The sequence below is a fragment of the Podarcis gaigeae genome, assembly GCF_964106915.1.
Source record: "Podarcis gaigeae genome assembly, chromosome: 15".
Taxonomy (NCBI): Eukaryota; Metazoa; Chordata; class Lepidosauria; order Squamata; family Lacertidae; genus Podarcis; species Podarcis gaigeae.
Genome location: NC_139692.1, coordinates 40,278,893 through 40,303,037, shown reverse-complemented (window position 1 = coordinate 40,303,037; position 24,145 = coordinate 40,278,893). Strand labels below are relative to the sequence as shown.

Here is a 24,145-nt window from a genome sequence, read left to right as displayed (position 1 = left end):
CGTGCTTTTGAACTGCTAGGTTGGCAGGAGCAGGGACAGAGCAATGGGAGCTCACCCCGTCGCGGGGATTTGAACCGCCAACCTTCTGATTGGCAAGTCCTAGGCTCTGTGGTTTAACCCACAGCACCAACCCGCGTCCCCCCAGATCCTGTTTATCCCCTCTAATTTCCACAAATTCATATCAGCCCTAATTTGAATTAACAGCAACATGTGAACACTGGGGGCAGTGAATCCAAAGCGATACAGGTCAACGGAACAAGCATGACACCTGGAAAAAAGATGTCTGACGTCTGGATTGAGAGAAGACTTTTTCCCTCCCTCTTTAGTAATTTCCCGCCTGAAGGACCAGCTTCGCAGCTTGGATTGGAATCCAGCTTTAGCACAACACGCTGGGAATTTCCACAAGTGCTGAGCGACTTAACTGATGGAATCTTTGAAGCCTCTCTAGTGCAGATTAACTAATGAAAAAATCTGTGAAATCGCTATTCAATCTTCTTTTTCCCCGCCCCCCCCCCCCCGGCTGGATGTGTTTGCGATGGTTGGGATGAAGCCTTCTTGCCAAGCCATCTGGCTCATCCACGAGAACCTGAGCCGAGAAATTAACAGCCCACACCATTTGTGTGTCACAATCCAGGAATCGGATTTGTCACGCAATTAAAGGAAGGGATTTTGCAAGTTGCTGCCCAGTCCTCCTCAGCACCCTCCCCATCTCCTGAGCTGAAGTGCAAAGAGAGATTTGACCTCTAAGGTGTAATGTATATTTATGTCAACATGCTGCCTGTAGCCACAACATGCATACATTATCACTATAGACTTAGCCCATTAAAACACCTGGTAGGGATGGGCAAATATCACAATTTCAGATTCTCTCAGTTCGTCAAGAACTCCACATTCCTACATTGGGTGTCTGTGTTTCTAATACCTCATGAAAATTATTTAGCATTTTCTTGTGAATTTATCCTAATCTACTCATGTTTAAATGAATTTATTACATAACATACACATTTTTGCAGAGCAGTTTCCCCATATATAATACATTTTAATGTTGTTTTCATTAATACATGAATTTTTTTAATGCACACTTTACCTTAGTCTACACAGTTTTTTGCACACATTACTTGGATGGACAACGGCATTGCAAAATTCAGGAAGTGCAGATTTCAAAGGATGGCTGGGTTTTCTGTATGGTTTCCGAAAGTGCAAATTGGTTAGGCTTGCCTTAAAATGTGAACTGCCAAACTACTAAAAAATGTTTAAAAAAACAAGGTACGGTCACAAGAATAGGGGAGGTCTTGTAGATATATGCCGTATATCTCAAATGTCCAAAGCCAGAGTAAAGCCTTCAGAATATGCCAGAAACGATGCAATGAAGGTGGCAGGCAATCCTTTTTGGGGAAAGAATTCCACAGAGAATGCCCACTCTCAGCCCCCCAGAGTGGCTAGGGCAACCCAGTCAGATGGGAGGCATATAGATAGTAAATCATTATTACTATCTCTCGGTCCATCACCCCTTCCTGAACTTTTGAAGGCGGTGGAACTACCAAGAGGGCCCCCTCTTTAGTATTGCACTGTGGAGCATTCTAACTGCACAGCACCATTTCCCCCCTCCTGAATCCTATTAAAGGCAGTGAAAACGTATTTTATCCAATCTGTAAAGGTTATCTTGAATCCCGATTCTTCAGCAGTACTGGCTACCCCTCCCAGTTTGGCGTCATCTGCAAATGTGATGAGCATCCCCTCAACGCCTTCATCCAAGTGGTTTATGAAGATGTTGAACAACAACGGGGCCAGGACAGATCCCTGTGGCACCCCGCTTGTCACTTTTCCCCAGCATGACAAGGAACCAATAGTGAGCACTCTTTGGGTTTGGTTGGCCTTCTTCATGCAAGGCAGATACCATATTTTTCGCTCTATAGGACGCACCGGACCATAGGACGCACCTTGTTTTAGAGGGGGAGAACAAGAAAAAAAAAAATCTCCCCCTCTCTGTTCAGCACTCCTTCAGCGAAGTGGCAGGAGAAACGGAGCCCCTTCCATTTCTCCTCCTGCTTGGCTGAAGGGGCGCTGCGCAGCTCTCCCTCTCTGCTGAAGCACAGGAACCCGAAGCCTGCGGAGCACAGCGGGAACTCGCGCTGCACTCCGAAGGCTTCAGGCGGCTATCCCTGAAGCCTGGAGAGCGAGAGGAGTCGGTGCGCACCGACCCCTCTCCATCCAGGCTTCAGCGAAAGCAATGCGAAGCCTCTGGTGTGCGGAGGAAGCGCTTCCTCTGCGCTTTGGAAGCTTCGCGTTGCTATCGCTGAAGCCAAGGAGCCTGCATTCGCTTTATAGGATGCACACACATTTCCCCTTAATTTTTGTGTCCTATAGAGCGAAAAATACAGTACATTGCCACTGAGCTACTGCCCTTTCAAATTTGAAAAAGACACACACAACCAGGCTGGATTCAGCTGAACAGTTTCACTAGTGGGAGTCCCACTTACGCAACAGGGCTTCCCCCACCCCAAATCAGCTCTGGGAGGTTGGAAGAACACCCAGAACAGCGTGCAGGGGAGGGGAATGGAAATTGTTCCATCCAGCACAGACAACACTGAATTCCTCCCATTATATCTGTACGATGAATACCACCTTCAATTTATCTCCTATGGATTTCCGATGTAGCTTTAATGTAAGCATAGTTTGCTTTATCCTGTGTTGCTATGCATATTTTGCAAATGTGCATTTTGGGGCAGGCTGCTTTTATGTGTTTGTGGGCTACCAAGCTAATTGGTCCCACGTGCGTGTTTTTCCCTTCCGATTTCAGTCATGTCAGTGTAGGGTCACCAGGCCAAATTTTCAAAATAAGGAGAGAAAGGAAAAATCAAAGCTCTCTTCCCTGGAGCTGCCGACGCCTCTATGAAAGGGCGCCCATTTTGAACTTACAAATACCATGATGCTCTTGAAAGAGTACTTAACCCGAGGTACCACTGTAAAGGCGAGGAGCCTGGCTTTCTCCTTATCCACAGAGGAGAATCTGCTGTGCCCTAGGGGCTCTAACCCCAGGACCAGTTCCAAGTTGGATTGGAGCTGCGAGAGAGCCAGCTGTGCTCTCTCCCAGCTCCACTCAGTTAGGGGGCAGATGAGGACCTGGTCTCATGATTAAGGCCTCCACCTCGTCAAATATGGATGTGCATTTCATAGGGCTTTTAGGTCCAGCTTATCCAACAGGCAACCCATACACCTATGTTCCACAAGTGCAACTTGTGCTCATGTCATGCTTGTGGGCATCTTGCAGGCATCTGGTTAATCATTATCACTGTGATAGCAGAATGCTGGGGGAAATGGTACTTAAGTCTGATCCGACATTGCTTTTCTTATTTTCCACATCATCCTTTGGAGTGCATGGGGTGTTAGGGGAGTGGTAGCATATCTGGTGGGGAACACCAGATAAATCTTGTTCTAGGTATGTATCAAAATGAACTGTAAAATAAGTTGCACCTCTCAAAGAAAAAAAAGGAAGGAAGGAAGGAAGGAAGGAAGGAAGGAAGGAAGGAAGGAAAACTCCACTGGGGAATTTTTCTGGCCCTCTAGACACTGCTGAACTACAACTCCCATCAGCCCCAGCAAGCATGGCAAATGGTCAGGGATGATGGGAGTTGTACTTCAGCTATGTCTGGAGGCCTACAGGTTAACCACAGCTGTGAGCTCAGTGTGTAGTGGGGGGGGGGGAGAGAATCCTATTTCAAGTGGACAGGAGTTCACACCATAGCCCTATGTCTTTGAGAAAAGAATTTTCCCCAAAGGCTCATGGAAGATGCCATTTTATAGCACTTGGGAATTTCTTCTCTCCTCTTTTTTTTTAGCCTCCATGTATGTATGGGCACAAATGTCCCCTCTCTGATTTTGATCCCGACAACCAAGCAGAGAATACTCCTGCTGTCTCAAGATTATCCGCCTAGGCAAGCACAATCTTTTTTTCTTTTTTTTAAAGGCTGAGTGGTTGGAATCCACTCTACTGCTTTCCCTTCGTTTTATGTAGCTGCCACCAGGATTCAATGAGACGCAAAATATGTGGACATGTTTTGAGAAATGTACCAGTTATAAAATAATGAAAAATAAAAGAGGAGAGGACCACCGTTGATTTAACAGCCACACAAATCCTGACAGCATTTTTCCTCCCAAAGCAAAAACTGGAGGGGTAGTGGTGGAAATCAAATTAAGAGTAGCTGAAAAAATCTAATTTATTATCCTCCAATTTAAATTTCCACTTTTATTAAACATTCTCAGTCGGAAAGTTGTGTGTGTGTGTAAAAGGTGCTCTGACATGCCTCTAATTGATTCGTTTTACACCATTTGAGGAAGGATAACAGTGATTTGTTGAACATTTTCTCCCTCCTTGTCCTGCATACATCCCTCATTTGCCCATCTTAATTCAATTAAAGGGAGTAAGGACGGTTTGACCGGTGAATGAACCATATTTTAAACGGAGGACGTTTCTATTTAAATTAGAATATATCAACCACTGTAATTCTCAGCCAGTTGCTTCCGATCGGCAACTTTTATTCTGGAAGGTCACAGAGTGGTCACAGAACAAGCAAGCAACACCCCCACCCCACCCCAAGCCCCATCTCTCCCAGCGTATTAACCATGGACAAAACCACACATCCAAATTTGGAAAGGACTCTCTGGGTTGTGCTCACAGTCTCTGCACTACACCAGCTCACCGCGAGGCCCAGTTCTGAACCCCTCAACGTAAGTCGGGCAAGATGGGGCATTGAGGAAGCATGATGAAGGGTGTCAAAAGACAGGTCTTGCTAGGAAAGGTTTAAAGGTATCTAAACCTTGAAATGCATTTTGTCATCCTCAAAACTGCTGCAAGATGAAATTTGGGAGATTGGGAGGGGTGGAATTAGAAAGAAACTCCTGATGCTGTATTGTGGAGGCTGGTCCATGTGGGTGAATGGGGCATTGTCCCACCAACTCAATCTGCCCTTCAGCCAGCCAACACCTGCTTGCCTTCCTACATGCAACCAGTCAAAAGGGTGGCGCTGTTTGTCAGCTTCCTCCTGAAGAGGATGAATGGGTTCTTCTTGCCATTGGCTCTGGCTCCACCTAGTGTTGGACCTCCTCTCCTTCTTTCTCCTTCTCTGCAAGAGCCAGGCCCATTGACAAAGCTGCCCCTGTGCTGTGTAGAGACCCCCTTCACACAGCCTGCCTGGCACCCCAGGGTGACCACTGTTGGCGGCAATGCTAACGCCACCCCCAGTCTGCCTCCCTGGACAACCACTGTCTGCAAATACATCTCTGCTCGGAATGAGGCTATTTTGCTACGTGGCATCATTCTTTGAGTGTGAATGGATGGTGGCCCACACTGGAAGGCAGGCAACTGGGGCTTTGCTTCGGCACCTTGTGACAATGGCAAAACAATATTGTTTTAATGCCGGGGTGGAGAACCAATGGCCCTCCAGGTGTTGTTGGACTGGATTCTGGAAGACAGACCGAAACTCACACTTTGTTTTCCCCAGATCTGGCAGAATTAATCTGAGTCTTGAAAACCACACAGGACTGAAAGAGGAAGTCGGAACGAACGCCACTCTTCAAATTCCTCCATTAGCTCTATGTCTTTTTCAAGGAAAAGAAAGGTAGACGAACTCATGACCAAGGCAGTGAGGGGAGGGCACTCTGAGATTTGCTGGGTGCCAGGGGAAGGTACCATGGGACCACATTGGTGACCCCTTTGCATTTGAGTGTGGATCCCTTGGTGGATAGGATATCACACGGGAATGCCAGATAGCCAGGCTGCATCTCGCACTGTGTGGCCTTCACCAGAGGGCAGAAATGGCAGCACAGGAAGTCCAGACATCCAGAAGTTATGTGAAAGGCATGACTAGACACTGATGGGGAAGCAGAGACCACTGCCATGGCAAGAACCATAAATCTATCCATCTAATGGGCAGTAGGGAATGGAAAGAGGCATAACCAGAAGAGTTTAGTGATGTCCTGGAATTTCCCCTTGCAATCTCACTACCAGGGACTGCCCCCTTTCCCTGCTTCCAACCCTGAGCACTGAAAATGCATAGGAAGCCACCTTAAACTGAGTCAGGCCATTGGTCTATCTAGCTCAGCATTGTCAACACTGACTCCAGGGTTTCAGGCAGAGGGTCTCTCCCAGCCCTGCCTGGGGATGCTGGACTCTGAACCTGGGACCTTCTGCGTGCAAAGGAGACTTTCTGTCGCTGAGCTACTGCTCTGCCATTGCCGCTGTGCAGATGACAAAGCCCCATCCATCTCCTTTTCCCGAATGATTTCCCTTTAAGTCCAAGCTGGGCACAACGCCACAAAAGCTGCTGTGGAGCCCCCTCCCTCCCGCACCTCCTGCCACCCCCTGCTGTGTCAGGCGACTGAAGGTTAGGAGGTAATCAAGCTTACAGATTAAGGCTCGCTAAAGCTACAAGATCAGCACAGCTTGGGTGTGTTTATTAACTCTTGAAAGGAAGGGGTTTACATTCAGTTGCAGGATGGGTGGGTGAATGGAAACATATTTATTTCAGGCGGAAATACATATCCAGACACACATACAGTATATGTATATGTATATGCGTGCGCGTGCACACACACACACACACACACACACACACACACTATAAAGCTCTTCCTATATTAGCATCTACAAAGCGTGGCAATCCAAAGCATTGCTGGGGTTCAAATCTATTTACTTATTTTTTTAAAAAAATATTTTTTATTAAAGATTTTCATGAAATACAAAAGAACATGCAATGTCTCTTTCTCTGTAAAGTTTATAAAGTGTTTTGGTTACATTCAGTGTAAGACAATATGGTATCCTGAGGTAGCGGGAGAGAGTAGAGGGGAGAGGGTCGGTGATTAAACCTACTATTTTTCCATTTTTCCAACTTGGTATATGTGTGAGGTTTCTACTGAAAAGAGACCTTCACTCAGGAGAGCAATAAACAGCTATGGCTCCCCACCCCCACCCCCGTGCTCAATTTGTCCTTGCAACAACCACCTGAGGCAGGTTAGGCTGAATGACAGTAACTGACCCCCAAGTCAACGTGGCTGAGTGGGCTATTTGAACCCTGTCCTCTCGGGGTTCCTGGTCTGACTCCCCAACCACAGGCTCTCGGGTTGCAATTAGCTTTAAGACTCTAACACGGCATGGGATACACTCTCAAACACGTAAATAAATAGCACCACTTTGTGGAATGGGTAGAATCTGACCTCACTTGAAGGCTTCCAGCAAATCACTCAGCAACAAACTTCGGACCTCTGTTGGTAAGCTACAGCCCTTCCCCGCAAAGCATGCTTCCAGGGTTTATCCCGTTTTCTCCCCAAAACAAGTCTGTGCTGTTCAGTAGGCTGAGGGATGGTGACACCATGGATAATGGATCTGAACCACTGTCTCCCTCGGTCAGGGAAGTCCATGCCCTACAATGCACTGGCTCCCCTGAGAATCACATTAACAACTGTCTCTGAATTCTGTACTTGTAACGTCAGTTAAATCTGCTTGACCCCCCCCCCCCCAATACTTGGAGAAACTGGAGTGTGTTATCTGGAAATAAATATTACATTTTACAGTAGGAGCAGGGCCATTTTTTAAAAAAATAGTCTGTGGGTTGTGTCAGAAGAGAGAGAGAAGGAACGATGGAAAGAAATGAAAAGCAGACAGACCCCTCCGCAGATGCTTGACGAACACACAACAGCTGTTTACAGCAGTGCATTTTCCGCTAATTCATTAGAGCGCCTTTTGAAACACACACACACACACACACACACACACAACAAAGAGAAATGCCGTTTTAGACGCATCTTCATTTGCACAAGGCAGAACCTACAATTGCAACAGCCTCGGCCTTTCGGATGCTCCACGTTCGCTGGCTATTATGCAAGGTCACATGGCACAAATGCAAATTAAACAAAGCAATTGCTCGAGGGCTAAAGGACCCTTTTAATAGATATATACACATACATTAAAACAACCCTCAAAACAATTAATGGCATGGCTTAAATACCAGCCTGATACGCCTCGTTCCTCCTCCCTTTCCCTATAATCTAACAGCATGTTTTGTCTTTAATTTCTTACAACTGAGACATTTTCATTTGCAAGCGTTGGACTCAACAAAGAGCTAAGCTGCTCAACACATCTGTCCAGCTACATAGTGTGGTCTTGATTTTTCTCCGTCTCCCTCCCCCCTCCCCCAATAACATTTGCTTCTTCACGCCCAGTGCTTATTTAATTCACCAAGTTTATGGCTTGTTTGCACATTTCTCCCAAACGCAAAAGAAATAGATCAGCATTCCAGTGATCAGATGCAGATCATAATAATGGTCCTATTAAAGGAACTGGGTTGTTGGGGCCCAATCGCTGGTAGCAATCTGATCAAAGCGCACCATTCAATGCTGTCCCTGTGGGATCTGAACCCCGTGAAACGAGTTCCAGGTTCCTGATCTGGGACCCTCTGGGCCAATGGCTTATGGAGCCTTCCCCACCCCGGTATGCTTCAGGTTTTGGAGAGATGCTGTCTTTTTAAGCTTAAAATTTTGTATTATTGCTTTCTTTATCTCTCGCTGTTCTATGTTTTTAAGCTGCTTTCAGTGGGCAATTGCCTGAAAAAAGGGAAGGAGCGCAAAAAAAGCAAAAAGCAAAAAAAGGAATGTAAGCATAAATTAAATAAATAAATAGTGCTGGGCTCCAACTTCCACTATCCCTGATCATCAGTTGTGCTGCTAGGGGCTGATGGGAGTCCAACGTCATCTTCAGTTACTTGGGATCATTTGGGACCAGAGCCCTCTTCAGGCACAGAAGGGAATAACATTGCGCAACATCGGCCTCCGTGATTAGCAGGCACTATCAAGACTCTTGACAACTGGCCAAGCCTGGTACATATATATACCTGTTACATACAGGAGTACCTTTTGTCACTGGGCTACGGATGCAACTTCCTGCTTCTCCATACCTTCCAGCCTAGACAGCAATTATCAGCAGGCAGTGAGACCTAAGGAGTAGGTAACATATCTCACAAGAGCCAGTGTGATGAGGCCACTGCAAGACCTAGGATTGTACTCAAAGAGAAGAAGTCACACTATTAAAGACGAGAGAAGATTCTTGCGACTGTCAAGGCACCTGCCCCTTCACTTTCTGTAGGAGCTTCCTGGGGAAATTCCCATCTATGCCAGGAAGATTTATTCCCACCCTCCTCCAATGATCCTGGCTGAATATTGTTTTCAGAGATCTTTCTATCCAAGGTGGGTTAAGGTAGGGGGAATCTGCACCCCTGGTCTATTTTCATGGGGTGCTTAACTAATTTAAAAGGCCACCTGCAAGACTAAAATAGTGAACTATCTCTTGGCATCTAGCTGGTTAGGGGGAAGAGAGAGAGAGAGAAGGGGCAGCAGAGAGAAAGAAAAGAGGTGGCCCCACACACTTCTAGCTCTGCCTGCTCCGCTCCCAGCAGCTTACTTTCAAGGGAATGTAGTCCACAACAAAACAAAAAAGTTGCCCAGCCCTGATTGAAGGGGGTCACAGCACCGCACCTCCTGTCAGTTAAAGAAGTTCCAGAAAGCAACATCAAGGAGCCTAGAGGCAGAGCTAAGCATTGCCCCGTCTGCGGCGTCCAGTGAACTTGAGTGCCAGGAGATGGATGACGACCCATCTACACAAGGGTCTCGTTCATCTGCATGTCAAAATTTTCTCCATGGAGGCGACATGGTAAAAGGCTGGTGGCGCTGCCAATGATTCCATTGATTCCATCACATGAGGCTTGCTTGGTACTCGTCCGATCTCTCTCTGTGTTTCCACTGAAACCTTCACTGGTGAGCAATTTCACTACATCTAAGGCTTAGGTGCCAAAGCAAATCTGAAGGATCTCACCCCATGCATTTGGGAAATCACAACGATGCCTGGCCTTTCTATGGAAGGAAGGTACAAATTGGGTCTCCATGAACGCATGATATGTTTCCCATGCCCTGTATTCTAGAAGCACCAACACTTAGGAACACCTGAAGACCCCTGCAGCTGGATCAGGCCAAAGGCCCACCTAGTCTGGCATCCTGGTCTCAAAGTGGCCAACCAGATGTCCTGATGGGAAGCCTGCACACGAGACGTGAGAGCAATAGCACTCACCCCACCTGTGATTCCCAGCAACTGGAATGCAAAGACATACGGCCTCTGATAGGGGAGGTAGAACATAGACATTGTGCCTAGTAGCCACGGATCGTCTTATTCTCACACCCTTGAGTAAGGGATGCAGCTTAACAGAGAGAGTAGCCATGCTAATCTGGAGCAGAAAGGAGACAAGTCATATCCAGAAATCAGGAGAGAAACAAACCCCAACCCCAGAAGCAAATGAAAAAACCCACTGAATACGAAGCTGATGTTCACATCTCTCTTGCACATCTCCTGCCCGTTTGCCATTCTCGGCAACTCCGCTATCTGCTCGTCAGATGGCCCCGAACATCTGTGCAACAAATGAAAACGCAGAGCGGTCGGTTTGGGCTGTGCGTTCTTTTCTTAGGGCTTGGTGTTGATAATCTCCACCACAGCAGAAGCTCCGGTTCTTTAAATTAAACATAAGAATCTTGTCTCACAGTACAGCTAGGTTATCCATGTGTAAGCGCCCTCGCCAAGTAATTACACATCCGCTCAAAGGATTAGACACATAAGATTTCTCTAAATTTTTAATAAAACTGCACAGCTGTTGTAAGGAAAAACTCTTTTGTTCTAGATTTTTGAAAAAAAAACAAAACAAAAAACACACACATTCACCTCAAAGCGATTTGCAGCTTCACTTCAAAGGGGGGGGGGGAGGACTTAAGAAAGTCTTTCTGGAAGACACTTCCTGATAGGAGAAGGGGCTTGACACCAGCTTAACTTCATGTCAAAGAACTGGGGCCTATGAAAAAAAGCTACAGCAGCAAAAAGGTTTGAATGGGACTTTCTGATGTGGGGAGCAGGCTGCAAATGAGATAATGAGCTACTGGGCAAAGGGTGAAGCATATTGGGAGGGTGGGTTGATTAAGGCTGAGAGGGCTGGAGTCATGTGACATGGGCCATAAGACAAATCTCTCCATTTTGGCTTCTCTCAGTTTCTCATTGTTCCTGTTTTGAATTCCATTCTTCTCATTTCTGCATGAGTTTGTCTTTTTATTATTTAAAGAAGTCTTCATGAAAATTAGCCAGCACTTCAGTGCAAATTTCTCCTAATATACACAATTTATATGCAATTCTGTCTAAGATACATTTTTTACAAGAATTTTTTGCCCTAATACAATGCTCTTTTAATAAGCTGCTTTCAGAAATATATGCAATTTTAGGCATGCTTTCCCCCAAACATTCACATCGTCATACTTATTATTTGGTTGGAGAACCACAACGCAAAACCTGGAGAAGTATATGTTGAAGGAGAGCTATGATTTGCTTCACCCATGACTTTGGAAATTGCAAATAAGATAGATTCATATTAAACTCCTGATGATACCAAATTACTCCTCTATCCCTATAAGGGACCTCTTTTTTCTAAAGGTTTTTTTGTATGTACTTTTTCAAGGCCTGAGATTTCCCTAAGCCTGCTGCCACTTCCCTCTTGATTATGGATGGTGCCCTTTTGGGATAGAGTCTAAGGTGGTCTCATGTTCTACTTTACAAAGGACTGTCCTCTATTTCAGGGATGACTACACCTGCAGGCCTCCAGATGCTGCTGGACTCTATCACCCCAGACTTCATAGGTCATGCTGGCTGGGGCTGATGGGAGTTGGAAGTCCTAAAACCTACTGAGAGCCACAGGTTAGCCTCCTCTGCTTTAGTCGAAGGACAGACAGGTCCAAGTCCATTTTAAAGATAAGAAGCAGAAAAAGAAAGAGCAGTGAAAAGTGTTGATGTTCCCTCATCAACGCTTAGCACCTTGACTGGAGACTGAGCAGCCACACAGGTTAGCTGCTCATGGTCTTCCCCACTAGGGGAATTAAATCAATTCTTTCTAAAATTTGGGCTTATACACATAAATTAGCACATGCACATTTTAGGCACATCACGGTTCACTTTTGCAATGATGCTGTGGCCAACCTAATGAGGGCCATCACTTAAGAGAACAGAATTCACTCTTGGTACACATGATTATTTGATTTGACCCATTGGAGATAATCTTACTGGGTTCTCCTCCTGAGCGAGCCCCATTGTTATGAACAGGAGCCGGGCAACAGCAGACAGAAGATTCTGAAGAACTGCCCCATAGAAGATTTCTCCACTTTATATCAGAGTACGATATACCCAAAGTAGGCAGAGGTGTGCTGCTAGGACAAGAGATCCTGATGATTCAATATATATCTGGGGCAGTCTTACCATTAGTCAGAGTGAGGCAGAGGAGGTGGGCAATGACAGTGAGATGTTGAAGCTGTACGTCCCTCTTCGCTTCCCCTTCCCCTTCCCCTTCCTAGCCTAGATTGATGCCCCTAAATGCACAGCATCCAATCACTAGTGCTCAACTAAGATTCAGCTACCAGTCTGGAATAGAGTGGGCGCCAAGTCTGGAATGGAGTGGGCGCCATCTCATCCTCTGCCTCAGGTGGCAAAATATATTGGGCCAGCCAGCCCTGGGAAAACACAAATGCCTTTTTAAGATATTCAATACAGAAGAGTTTGATTTCTAGGTTTTTAAGGAGTGCTTCCTCTCTCCCATCTCCAACCAGCTACAAAGAAGGCTCACTGGTAAATCTCAACCGTGATCTTCAGGGGCAAAGGCAAACCACCAGGGTGCTATTTGTAATGAACTGGGGTCCCAGAATATGTTAACAAACCAGAGCTGACCTTGATCACTCATTCAGAGCCAAAGGCATAGGGCTGCCTCCCCTTCTCTCTTCCCACACAGCCCACCTTTGCTCTGACATTTATCAATTTGCTTTCTTGATCTCTCAAGCAAGTCACGGCCTCTAATCGGCTGCAAGATCTCCAAGTCGCCATCCTAATTAAATTACTGAACGAAGAGACAGTGGAATGCAGGGGCTCACACAGAAGAACCGAGAGCATAATGGAAAGATTAATATGTACCAGGGTATTACTAGCATTGGTTTCCCTTCACCACCCCCACCAATACTTCTCTAGATGTGTGCAAGAGATAAGCCTTCTAAGTCATAGGAAATCGCTTGCAAGTTGGTCCTGTGCCTTAAGTGACTTGATTACTGCCATGTATTGTGCATGGGGCTGCCCTTGGAAACTATTTAACAACTTCAACTGCAGGGGTGGTGAATCTCAGGCTCATGGGGCAAAAAGACCCTCCATCCCTGTTCAATTGGTTCAAACGATGGCAGTTACTTCAATCTTTGCTCAAACATGTTAAAAGATCTTCACCAGCTTCCAATGTGGTTCTGGTTGCAATTCAAGGCACATACTTTGTTCTAATCCTGGTGCTGATTCGGAGCACGGCATCTCAAATCCCAGCCATGAAGGTCCACATCAACTGGCACAATGACTGAAATGCCCCCCAGGCACCTCCTATTATAGCAGGAGTGTGGAACCTTTGGCCCTCCAGATGTTGTTGGACTATAACTCCCATGAGCCATGCTGGTTGGGGTTGATGGGAGATGTAGTCCAGCAGTGTTTAGAGAGCCTATGTTTCCCTGCCCCTGTATTAAACTGTAGCTTGATATAGCTTGGGAACTGCTTCTAACATGGGCAAATTTGGGCAGCTTTGTCCATCCTTAAGCTGCAGCTGAAAGACTCATCCTGAAAGTACTGAGGCTCAACGTGGCATCAGAAAGGTCCTCTCCACATCTCCTGACTAAAGCAGGGTATCTCCCTGATGTTGCCCTTGCCAGATTGCCATTGGTGAGTCGGCAAGTGTATTTGTAGGCCCTTGCCAAATGCCATCCTCTGCCCCATCAGGCTCCACCTCAAACCTGCAAGGTGTCACCTCTGAGTCCCCTCCCAGCTCAGAGCCTGAGGAGACCTGGCAGTCCTCATGCCAATTACAGGGACTGATGAGGAACCTTCTCTTCCCTCCTGTGCCAAAAGAAGGTACTGTAGCCTGACCACAGATAATCTAGGTAGCTCTCTGGGCCAGATTCCTGACCCCAAGGCTCCCGGTTCAAGTCCCAGAGCCCTCCAAGACAATGCTGTCTCTTTACACAACAAAAGACTCTGTCAAGGGAAACCCAGCTATATAATGCTTAACACATCTCCATTGATTGTGCACATAACATATTCATGAGAATTTGAAGGGTCTGACTGGGCAGCGGTCCCAAAATGTGCCATGCCACCTCAGAGACAACCCTTTGCCTCGCTTGCAGTGGCCCAACTGGGACTTTGGATCTTAGCTTTATTAAGACACAATATTTCCTGTTAGGTCTTAAAAGCATTTAAACACTAGATCTCCAGGATTCATTACTTGAGAGGCCACCAGGGAGAAGGGGAAAGGAGAAATGGTGCTGGTGGTGGGGGGGGGGGGAAGAGGTCCGTGTGTTAGTTTATCAAACTCAGTGGAAATACAATGTATTAATTATGCTAAATGAAGGAATATGGGCATCATGTTACTTTTGCAGGTCAGAAGATTTGAATTTGTCCCTTTCAGCCAGCTGGCCCTCTCTCGGTTTATTAGCCTTGCTCAGCTGCCAGAGCACATCAAAACTGAAGCAAGTGCAGGGAGCAGGGACTGAAACAGACCCCTGTTTTGGGGCATAAAGGTCACCATTTTGAGCAGACAACGAGGGGAGGACCCCTCATAATGTCAATCTTCTTTGGTTATAAAAAAAATGGATCGGGAGGAGATGAGTTTATAGATTTCCTTCTCACCCGTCCGAATTTCATGCTTCATTTCAAAAATCTCAATTTCCAAATGAGGGCCTCCTTCCACTGCTTTATTGCTGGGGAATTCTTTAGTTCCTGGTACCCATTTGCGTTTCCGTGCGCTGCTCTGGTTTGCCAGAATCGGCTTAGTCATGCTGGCCACATGACCCGGAAGCTGTCTGAGGACAAATGCTGGCTCCCACGGCCAGTAAAGTGAGATGAGCGCCGCAACCCCAGAGTCGTCTGCGACTGGACTTAACAGTCAAGGGTCCCTTTACCTTTACCCATTTGCTCTTGCCACCAGGGCATTTAAACCCCTGACAAAAATCCAGCTCGTCATTCTGGCTTGCTTTCTCAAACAGCTCTCTCGCCACTCCTTGCCCCTCGTGACGATCCTGATTTCTTGGATAATGGGTGCAGAAGCTTTTTCAACCTGAGGGCCATCTGGGCAACTTTTTTTATGGGGGGGGCACAACCTGCCAGTGGTGGGTGAGGCCACAGGTGAAAGGGGGCATAGTCATGAATGTGATTTTTACCTTTGTATGGTGGGCTAGTTTCAATGCATGCCTCTCTCTATCTTCCTTACGGGCAAGCAAGAGGCATTATCATAGTTCCAGGACAAATTCCAGCCAAGCAAAAACATTCAAGGAGGGTGTGCAGCAGGGCCAGTGCTGGGTGTGGCCTAAGGAGAGTGGGTGTGGCCTGGGGAAGAGTCTCGAGGTCCAGACAGAGAGGCCTTAAGATTCTCCACCCCGTCTTAGATTGAAGGCAGGGTCTGTGTGTGTTATCTCAGCCTATGCTGATGGCTCTACAAATACTCATACGTTTAGCTTGGTGCATGTTGGTGCGAACACATTGCAATGCTGCTGCGCTGCTGAGTTTCATCAAAGCCAACCAATAAACTGAGTGAGGTTTACCACAAGCGCATGTGCATTTGTAACTTGAAGTGGTGCTACACAGTCATAAGCCACCTTATAAAATTCAACTTAATAAAATAAAATAAAAATAAAAATTCAGCACACAGCCTTTCTGAATTAATTCCAGTCTTTAAGCGGGTAATGCAACAGTGCAGCAGGGAAAAGGGCCGGAGTCCTTAATGAGTGGGCTCCTCTTTTTAAAAAAGCGTGGGTGGTTTGCATCTTTCATGTTCTCAATATGTGGCAATCATCACATTCATTTACAGCATCTTGTACCATTCCAATTTTTGTAGCCGTGTTGTTACAACAATGCAAAAGCACAAGAGAAGGACGTGAATGGATTCTGCCTCCTTTCTAGAACTGAATTTTGCATACACCAAATTATGTAGAGATCTGCATCCCCATCTGGGCAATCCTTTGGGAGCCACATGCCAGGGGTGGGTAGGGCCAGTGCCAAAAGTAGGTGGAGCAATGAATGTAAACTTTACCTTTCTGAACATGCACACGCGCGCGCACACACACACCTCTCTATCTTCCATCCAGGATCAGCGTATAAAGACACATTCCAGGTAGGCAAAAACCCTCTAGGAGGGTGTGAAATATAGCTGGTGAGTGGTGTGGCCTGAGGAGAGGAGGTGTATCCTGGGGAGAGCCTGAGGGCCAGAAAGGGAAAGCTGGAGGGTCACATTTGAGACCCTCCCAAGCCTGAGGTTTTCCACCCCTCTTATAGAGCAGTACCATAGCAATCTCCCAAGATCTAAAGCAAAACCTCCCCCTGCACAATTGTACAGTTAAATTAGTTACTCCTAACATAGAAAAATATAGAGAATTTGTATGCAATACTGTGCAGTATACACGTTTTTGTAAGGAATGCTGCCTTAATTTTTTGTTTGCTGTTTTTACTAATCTATGCATTTTACGCACATTCTCCCCTAATATGCATATCCTCGAATATGCACAATATATTTTTAATGGCACTTTCTGAAATGGAGAGGGGGTGCAATGGCTGAATGAGCTACGGGGCTGGGCAAAGCTTATTGGGAGGGTGAGATGATTAGGATGGCTGGCAGGGAAGGATGACAGGCAAGTTGGGTGTGCTTCACATTGAGTCGTGTTTGCATTAGAATGTGAACTGAAACACATTTTCTCTTCCTTCCACAAAATCTAATTCCCATTAGCCCCAGCCAACATGACCAATAGTCAGGGGTGATGGGCAGTTGCAGGTAGATCTGCACATTGAAAGCACATGACTTCCCCCAAAGAATTCTGGGAACTGTGGTTTGCACCCTCACAGAGCTGCAGATTCCCAGTGATCTTAACAGACTATAGTTCCCATGATTCTCCTGACCTGGATCAAAGTATTTTGTGCACAACTCTGAACAGCTGCTATACCTAAGTTGTTCAAAGTCTCCACTTGGTCGTATTTCAAAACGAGCAAAAGTTTTGAAGGTTTCTCCAGCATACAGCTCCTCAACTCCCCCCACATCTCTGCCAGTCCCATTTGTGCTTAAGAAATGCACCAGACTCCACAAAACATCCATGATTAAATAAAACTTCCTGTGATTGAATCTGACTGCTATTTTACAATATTAATGCTAATGGACGATCACAGTCTTGTTTGCATGTTTTAACTGAAGTTGCCATACAAAGTTGCTGTACACAGGATCAGATGATGAAAGGATTTAGGGTGGAGCGGGGGGGGGAGTTTGGAGAAACCCTCAACAACGCACCATGTGTCAAAAGAAAAAGAAGGGAATCGGGGAGGAGGGAAGCAGATTGGAATATCTACAAGTCCAGCAATACAATTAGTTTCTAATGTTAGGTTAGGAAATAAGGAAATTAAAAGAAAGAAGGGGTGGACACGGCGATGGAGAGGGGAAAGGAGATGCTTCAGCGTGGCAACAAAGGGAGAAATGCTTTTAAGAAAACAGCAGAATTAAAACAGGAGTAAGATATGTAAAATAGATGAACATCGGCAGCATCCTCCTGCACCGAGGGAGCTGTTTCAGGAGAAACACTGTCCGTTTGTGGCCAGCGAGAATACTTTCCATTCAATAGCGTTTGCAGCTTGCTGATTCATATGATTGCCGGCCGGCGCCCTGCTGGCGAGCCCCCTCCATTGAAATTAAATCCACTCTCTTCAGTTATAAATTATAATGCTCTATAAACAACACTCCCAGTGGGAACGGGGGCGGGGGGGGAGAGAGAGGAGAGATGCAGAGAGAGAGAGAGAGAGAGAGAGAGAGAGAGAGAGAGAGAGAGCTCTTCATAGTCTTCTTGCTGTTCCTTATGCTGTGCTCTTTGGTCACAAATAAGACCCACTTGGCTGTCACAGAGAGGATTTCTGGCTGTAATTTATATACTGTTTGATGTTTGGAGCCTTTGGAAGGGAACAGAAAGGTTGGATCACAACACAAACCCTAGCGGGGTGGGTGGGTGGGTGGAAGGCAGAGTAGGGGGGTGGACTTGGACATGAGTGTTCAAGGAAACGGAAAGAAAGAATATGTTTCATCCACATATTTTTGAAACAGATCATCAGGCACATCTTTGGGGGCCTGCCCTTGGGACTACCTGTCCATCCGTCCATCCCCCCCAAAAAAATCTGGAACCACAATTACACAACAGGATCCCCCAAGCACACTTTTACTGGGAAGTCAATGGTAGCAGAGTGAAGGGAACCTCACTTCCACATCAGTGTGGTGATTAGAGAGTGTTGGGATAAGACTGGGGAGGGTTTGGCCACAAAGCTTGCTGGGTGGACTATGGTCCAGCCATTCTCTCTAAGTCTGACCCCCCCACACACAAAAGGATTGTTATGTTGCCTTATACCAAGTAGGTCCATTGATCCCTCTAGCTCAGAACTGTCTACACTGATTGGAAGCATCTCACCAAGTTTTCAGGTGGGGTGTTTCTCCCAGCCCTACCTGGAGATGCTGAGGAGTGAATATGGGACCTTCTGCATGCAAAGCAGATGCTCCACCACGGAGCTATGGTCCTTCTCCAAATCCCCAAATTCCATCGGATCATAGGTCAGGCTCCACTCTGGACACACCAGGGTATTTTATTTTGTTTTCTATTTACACAACTCCAATTGGCTTACATACATTCCGCATAATCTTTGCAAGAGCCCCATTTAGGACAAGATGCTATTACTCTCTCTGTTATAGATGGATCAGCCCAATATTGCTGGGCAGGACACAAAGGAGTACCTTCTTTTGCAGAGTTAGTCAATCACCCTGCGGAATGCACCCCCTCACGATAACCTAGGCCACTTCCAGCCCATCAGTATTTTGCGGAAGGAAAATCACACAACAGAAATTTAAATTTGCTCAAAAAGGCTATGGTTCAATTCTGCAATGAAGTTCTTTGAAATTCTGTACAGGTTTGTAGCAGGAAAAGGTCAGGGGCCCTAACATTTCAGACGAATGCAACAAACACATATGTAAAATCTCAAGTCATTTGAAGCTGCCCTTCAGAAGGGAGAAGGGGAAAAGAAAGAAAGAAAGAAAGAAAGAAAGAAAGAAAGAAAGAAAGAAAGAAAGAAAGATTCAGAGAGGACACACACTTGCCATTGTAATAAAATTTAACATGTAACTTAAAAATAAATTAAATAAAGGAAACATTAAAAGATAAATGGAACAGGATGCTCTATGGCTGTGGTAATTTGAGTGGAAAGGAAAAGGGAATGGAGGAGAAAGGGAAGGAGTGGGTTTACATTAATAAATGATTAAAGGCCTTAACAAGGGGCTATCGGGTTGAACAGTGGAGCACACACGCCTCTCCACCTTTTCCCCTTCGGAGCAGCTTTTTCGCATTAGTTCACAAGGCCGATCAATATGGTTTTCATTTGCCGATTTCCATAACGCCATCTGGGATTGGCTCACCCGACCTAATGAAAGCAGGAGGCGAGCCGGAGTCATCGAAACGTTTGCGCGCGCTCGTCTGTCGCCAGCAAATAAATTCTGACGGGCAAGGCTGCAGTTTCCTCGTGCGCAGGGAGCAATCCCCCCCGCCTCCAAAAAGCAAATACACAGACAAAGCGAGACTTACCTGTGCACCCTGCCCCTGAAGAAAGCAGGGAGGCTGGAAGCAGCAAAGCTGCTGCTTGTTTCAGGAAGCAATTCTGAAAAGAGGTTTGTTCAGACTCCAAGGAGTAGCTGGGGGTATTTGCAGTGGGTAGACAAGTACACTGCAAGTACCATGAAGGGTTTCTCATCAGTGAGGACCGAGTCACCCCTCTCAGGGATGGAGGCGAGTGTTGGGCAGATCTGTCAATTTTTGTTTCTCTCAGTTTCTCATTTTTCCAACCTTAAGTTCACTTCTCCACATTTCCACATCAGATTGTGATTATTATTATTTTCTTTTTTGAAAGTCCTGATGCTTATTCATTAGCATCTTAGTGCAAACATCTCCTAATATACACATTTTTGTATGCAATTTTGCCTAGTGAACACAGTTTTGCAAAAGGATTTCCCCAATGTAATGCTTTTTGTTTTAATTTAACCAATATATGCATTCACACATACACTTTACCCTAGTATATGCATTTTTTTTTTTGCACACACTACTTGGCTGGATTGCAAAATTCAGAGAAGTGTGAATTTCAAAGGATGGCTGTTCTGGTTCATGTATTGTTTCAGAAAGTGTTAATTAGGCTTGTGAACTGAATCACAAGGCTTGGGCATGGATACAGAGGCCTTTGAGAGCTGGTGCAGTGGAATGCCCAGTGTATTAGCCTAGGGCAGGGAGGTCCACATTCAGATCCCAGCTGAGTCCCAAAGCTTCTTGATTGACCCTGTGCCAGCAGTCACTCTCTCTCATCTAGAGGGTTGGTATAAGAGCAAAATGGTAGAAGTGGTGTTTGGAACAGAGAACTATGCTCTTCAGAGGAAAGTTGGGATGTAAATCTATTAAATTAATTTATAATTATTTTCCCCCACCAACCTTTACTTACTTGAAAGACTGCCTTGCCCCATATATGGTTGCCCAACCAAAAAGCACTATTAAAGGTGCTATCGGATGCTTGCCTTGCTTCTACAAAACTGAGGACATTTAGTGTGCCTGTGTCAAGCTGTGGAACTCCTTGTAGATTACTCTTAAGCAAGCACTGCTTACTTAAGACACCTGTTTAAAACTCTTCTGCTTACACAGACCTTTTTTTGATAAATAGCTTAACCCTCAGTTAAGGTGGTAACACTGCCCCAACATGGTTTGTGTAGTGTTATCTACCTAAATAATTGTTTTGGGTGGAATATAAACAAGTAAGGGATCCTGATCCCAAAACTGGCTCAAGCTTTAAAAGTACTAACCAGGACCCATAAGCACTTAAAAGTACTAACCAGGACCCAAAGTACTAACCAGGACCCATAAGCATCTTCAGCTCATAAGGTGAGCAAGTAGTCAGTGGAACTGGAGTGATAACAGAGTCACATCTTCTATCTGTCTATATAGGTCAAGTTCAGAAGCAGGAAGGCTGTGGCCCTTCAGATCAGTGTTCTTCAACCTTGGATACCCAGATGGTGTTGAACTACAATTCCCATCACCTCCAGACAGCTTAGCCGAAGGTCTGGGGTGATGGGGGTCACAGACCAGCAACGTCTGGGCATCTGATATTGAAAAACACGGCTCTAGATGTTGCTGGACATCCTATGAGCTCCACCCAGCATGGCCAACATTGATGAGAGGAGCTGTAGTCCAACTACATGTTTTTCAGTCCTGGTATAGATATATTCCCTACTGAAATTGGTTACACTCTTAAATTGACTCAAGACCTTTGGAAAATGCAGGATCTGCAAAATTGTCGTGGAAACGTGAAGACTGCAAGTGTATTGTTGGGCTGCTTTTAGTCTGGGTGGTCTCCCTGTCACAGAGAGGCACAAGTGTGAAGGGATACACATCTATTTCTCCCTCTTCTATGTGAATCTATGAGCAAGTGGGTGTGAGTTAGACTCTAGCATTCTGCTTATAGATGTTGCCTGAAAGGTCTGCCAGCAAGTGAAGGTTAGTTCTGACTAGGATGTGAAGTGGTCTGTCCTGACCTGCATTTGTTGCAATCAGCTCTGTTTCTGTTCTGCTGCAGTTCGGCTTCCACTAAAAACTGCATTGTTCACCTCACTATCCACTACAGCGAAAACTAATGGAATTAATTTCAATGCATTTCAATGGAAGGGAAGCATCAAAAACAATACTGGAAGCAACACAATTATTTAAATGATGCTTGTGGACTAACATCCCACCCCCCAGCAATAGTAAATACTTCTCATATTCACTTGCATGATTTCTGTCCCTGGTTTCCAACAAACATGTGAATTGCAGCAATTTCTGCTGCCATTTCAGTTTCTGATGGAATGCTTTGACATTCCTAGTTCCTACAAAAATGTATGTGCATTTGACTCTGAATGAACCGTTTTCAAAGGTAATAAGAGGAAAGAGGGCTTAGCTCCCCAGTGGTGAAGTGAATGAGTCTTAGCCCGTTCCACATTCACGGCACTCCAGCCAAGAGAGTCACAGACTCCCCCCCCCCCCCACATATGAATTCAGGAGAATTCTTCCCTTCCTGCAGGCCACATCAGCAGAGGATGAATTCTGGAGATCTTCCATAAATTCCTTCCGCTTCAGTTGCCTCCTGGTGTTGCAAGAAACTCATATAAAAAGCTTTTACAATTTAATGAATGGTTTGTCTCTCAGGGCAGGTGTGGAGAATAAAAAGACGGGTCACACAAGGTACCTACAAATGCTGTTCAAAACAAAAACAAAACAAAACACCTCCACATGCCCACTTTTGATTGGCCTGGAATTAGCCTCAAGGGCTATAAAGGTGGTGATGGTTTTATTTGCATTAGGTAAGAATGGGGGAGATGGGACACCAGCTTTGAATGAAAAGGAGCTACTTGTTAGATATTAGTTATCAGCTATTACAAAATGATCAAGAGGCACTGTGCTTTAGTAGAGTAGGAATGGGGAATCTGTGGCTCTCCGGATGTTATTGGACTCCATCTCCCAGCACCCCTAACTACTGGCAATAGCTAGTTGGGGCTGATGGGAGTTGGAGTTCAGAGGGCTACAGGTTCCCCATCCTTGGAGAAGAGTGTTGGGCTACCACTGGCAAGACTGAGGTTCAAATCCCCACTCATATAACTGCTAAGCCAGGGGAGGAGGAACTCCGAATGTGCCCCTCCAGGTCTCTCTATCTAGCCTCAAGACTCTCTCCAGGCCACATTACCGCCACAGCTCCTTCCTTGCAAAATAAATAAATAAATAAATACAGTAGTACCTCGGGTTAAGTACTTAATTCGTTCTGGAGGTCTGTTCTTAACCTGAAACTGTTCTTAACCTGAAGCACCACTTTAGCTAATGGAGCCTCCTGCTGCTGCCACGCCGCCGGAGCCCGATTTCTGTTCTTATCCTGAAGCAAAGTTCTTAACCTGAAGCACTATTTCTGGGTTAGCGGAGTGTGTAACCTGAAGCACATGTAACCCGAGGTACCACTGTAGATCAGTAGTGTCATAAACTGGGAGAAAGTAGAAAATTCAGTTATAATTGTCCATTTAAGGGGGCTGAATAGGCTTGTGGATGTGCTGAGGTGCAAAATAAAGGGTATGTCTAGTTCATACGCATGGCCATGATACCAGGCTATTTTTCTTTCCCTGCCACCCAATGAAAAACACAGAACAGGCCTCTCTTTTTTTTGAAGTCCAAGTCAACTTCGACAAAAAGCTTTCCCCTTTTTAAAAAAAACTCAGCTGACAAATCCTGATTATGTTCAGGAGGATAACAGAGGAGACACAACGCTGGACTGCCGTCTGGCTGGGCCCCACCTGACTATAAGCATCAGTATTTCTTAGACAGCTTGGATTTTCAAATTATTTCAAAAATTTGGCTGAACTCAGCCAATATATAATAGGCGACTCATCAAGTCTGCGGCGCGGAGACCTCGCCAGTAAGCTTGAAGCAGAGTGATAGTCCATGTTTATTAGGCTTCTGAGCAAGACTTCTTCCTGTAACAAGGGAAGATTCGGGCTTAAGCGAAAAAACAGGCTGCACTCCCCACCCCCTCCCTAAGTCTTGGGAATTGTGTGAAGGACACATTTACAGGGGAATTTAGGGAACAGTAGAGCTTTGTGGGTATTGCAGCGGACAAAATGGGGGAGGCTGATGCCTTCTAAAAAGAGGTAAATGCCACGCTCTTTGGAAGAAGATATTAAAAATTATTTCTCTTTCAATTACCGCTTGGAAACCAAAGTCACTTAAATCTGTTAAATGGATATAAATAATGCCAATTCCTCCCCCTTCTAACAGCATGGAAGGAACTGTGGTTTAGAAGGAGGGACCAGGAAAAGGATTGCAGTTAAGTGCTGTGGTGGCAAAGTATCAGTAAAAGCCATTTCGGGCTGGCTAACAGAAATATTGTATGAAAGAGATTTTGGGGGGGGGGTGTAGCACTGAAAAGTTTATCAGGTTC

At 45.6% G+C, this 24,145-nt stretch overlaps 1 protein-coding gene across 6 annotated transcripts in view; it reads right to left on the bottom strand.

The window, feature by feature from the left end:
* BCAS3 (BCAS3 microtubule associated cell migration factor) overlaps positions 1-24,145 on the bottom strand; it is a 454,783-nt gene that overhangs the window by 147,072 nt on the left and 283,566 nt on the right. The window lies entirely within an intron of this gene.